This window comes from Propithecus coquereli, unplaced genomic scaffold, assembly GCF_000956105.1.
Source record: "Propithecus coquereli isolate 6110/MARCELLA unplaced genomic scaffold, Pcoq_1.0 Scaffold153, whole genome shotgun sequence".
NCBI classification, from domain to species: domain Eukaryota; kingdom Metazoa; phylum Chordata; class Mammalia; order Primates; family Indriidae; genus Propithecus; species Propithecus coquereli.
In genome coordinates this window covers 2,368,894-2,371,746 of record NW_012139747.1, presented here as the reverse complement: position 1 = coordinate 2,371,746, position 2,853 = coordinate 2,368,894, and the positions used below count along the sequence as shown (strand labels likewise).

At 36.7% G+C, this 2,853-nt stretch overlaps 1 protein-coding gene across 1 annotated transcript in view; it reads left to right on the top strand.

Annotated features, from left to right (window-relative positions):
- The window catches only part of TASP1 (taspase, threonine aspartase, 1), a 370,289-nt gene that overhangs the window by 26,151 nt on the left and 341,285 nt on the right, over positions 1-2,853 (top strand). The window lies entirely within an intron of this gene.

Sequence of the window (2,853 nt, the reverse complement as noted above, 5' to 3'; positions counted from 1 at the left end):
GGATTAGGCAATATTCCCTTCCCTGGGCTTTATATTTCTAGCTGGAATTGTCTGTGTGCCTCAGGGGGATAGGGAAAACACCTAAGGCCTCCCAGTCTTTGAAATGGTTAGTGGTCATGGAGATGGTGTGGCTTGCTGCTGGCATATTGGGAAGGGCTGATATATTTCCCCTTTGTCTCAGCAAACTTATAGCAAGTTTGCTTGTGGGATTTCTCTGTGATCAGATGCTTAACCACACCCTGTTCCCTACCCTACTTCAGTCATTTGGTTTTTATTGGAAAAAAGGAGGGGCATCTGCTTTAAGGTCATTTGTGTTTATTTGGGAGGTTAAAAATTATTTAAATAAATGAGCATCTCCATTCTCCTGTAAACTTTTTGTCACGCAGAAATTTTTTCATAAACAAAGTGGTCCCTTGTTCCTTCCTCCACTCCCCTCCCCTCCCCCATAGGGCTGACCACATTGGAAAGACAGCTTGATGCATTTAGCTCATGCATACTTAAGTGCTCATTAACTATAATGTGGCTGGTGAGTCTAATTTTAGACCTGCCACCCTTGAAAGTCTCATTTTTCTCTTCCATTGATAATATCTTTTATTTGCTATAATGGGAGTGTATGTTTTTATGTATGTGAAGTAGAAGATTTACCTTTTTTCCTTTGTACTAGTACTTACATGTTTTCATTGCATGAAATTTGAGTTTTGAATTTAGATGCTCTTTTTCCTTTTTTTAACTTGGTATCATTGATTATTTCAAAGACCCTATTTTGCCTGTGTGTTTAGCAGTATTTCCAGTGGTGCTTCAGTATTTCTGTGTATTCCAGCTGTTTATGGAGTCTTTATGTTTCTCTGCATTTTTTTTATTTTTTGAGGTGTACACACACAGTTACACTTCATGGAGTTGCATCCAGCCAAGTATCCATGTTCTTCTTGTGAAGAGGCAGAGAAAATCACCTCTCCCAAGAATTTCTACCTTCTGAACAAGGGAAATGTATCCTGAAGAGCTGTACACAGATGGGAGGCAACTTGTTTGCTTGTTCTGCTGCTAGAGCATTGATTTAATTAGAAGACAGGCTGTGGGTGGCCATGTGCAGACAAAGAAGCACCAGACAGAGCCCAGTTAGCCTGGGACAGTAAAAGTAAGTTACGCTCTTTTTAAAACACTTTTTTGAGTACTGATGCTGATTCTTGCCTTTCGTACTAAGGGGCAACCTGTAACTTACTGTTTGTGTTCACACATTAGGTACATCTAATACCCTAGAAATAAAACATGCTCTCTAGCACAAGGTAGTTGCTTACTGGAAAAGCAGTGATTCTTTTTTTTTTTCTTTTCTTATTTTTTTTAGAATAAAAAGAAAATGGAATCAATTATTACATTCTAGATTACATCAGAACCCTGTATTAGCTTTGACCAAGTTAAAACACTTACATATAGAGCTTGTCATGTTTTATTTTGTACTGATGGGAGCATGAAGAATTATTTCACTTTTTTCTGGCCATTTCTTGATGAGCTGTGTGGACCTTATCAGATATATTCACCTTGGCTGAATCTGATAGGAGATATGGTCCAAGGTCAGACTTAGCGGTTCCTAAGGAGAGGATAGCTTTATGTGTGAGCCCTTATTTTTCTCTGGGAGTTGTTACTCTCAAGAATATACTACATTTTGGAATTAAGTTTTGAGCTACTTAAAGCTACATATGGTAACGTAATATGGTAGCGTTGGTGTTTTGACTATGTGGAAGCAATTTAGACTTTTGGACTTTTGAGTGTAGAATGTCTCCTAGTCCTATATTAATAGGGTTATTAAAAGGGATTTAATTAGATTCATTGGTCTTAGGATTTATAGTGTTGTGATTTTTGAATCATTCTCTGTGTGTATATATTTATATGTGTTTGGATCTATATCATTTGGGTCATCAGTTTTATAATCCAACATCTCTTTTTGTTTTTGCTATTGATAATGAAGGAGCTAGGCCAAGAAGTTTTTCTGTTTTTAGCAGAATCTCAGGCTGATATGATAATGTTCAATTTAAAAGACTGTCTTTTTTTTTAATAACCATTTATCTATAAATATTTATTAAATACAATTTTTTAACTTCATCCTTTAAGAAATATCAAAACTTGTCAACATCCAACCAGGCTAAAATGCAAAAGATTGGTAACAGTGTTGATGGTGAACAACTGCAATGCTCATACCTTGCTGGCAGCAGTGTAAACTGGCAGTATTTACTAAAGCTAAACATACCCTGTGACCCAGCAACTGTACTCCTGGATATATATCCAACAGAAATGAGTAGAATGTTCTTTCTTAGCAGCATTATTCTTAATAGCCCCAATCTGGAAATAATTCAAATGTCCATTAATAATAGAATGGATGAAAAAATTCTGGTATATTTATGCAAATACTACAGAGCAATGAAAATGAATTTCTGCTACGCAGAGCAACAAAGATACTACTTGAAGTAGTTCAAAAACAGGCTAAACTAATCTGTGGTGATAGATAGAGGTGAGAATAGTGGTGGCCTTTGGGGCTGTTAAGGGCGGTGGGTACTGACTAGGAACAGGCACCTATAGAAGGCCTTCTGTGGCAATGGAAATGTTCTCTAACTTGATCTGGGCAGTACACAGGTGAACACTATGTAAAAGTGTGTCTAGCTGTATACTTAAAAATCTGTGTACCTATATTGCAACAAAGAAAAAAAACTTGTGAACAACTAAGGTCTTGGGACTATGGCCAATATACTGAAAGTACAGCCATGAGACAAAAAGTAACCTGATAAAAGTACCTTTGTCCCCTCCCTGTAACATGGAAGAGAACACTTTAAAAAAGAAATATGCTTTTTTAAATGCAAAAAG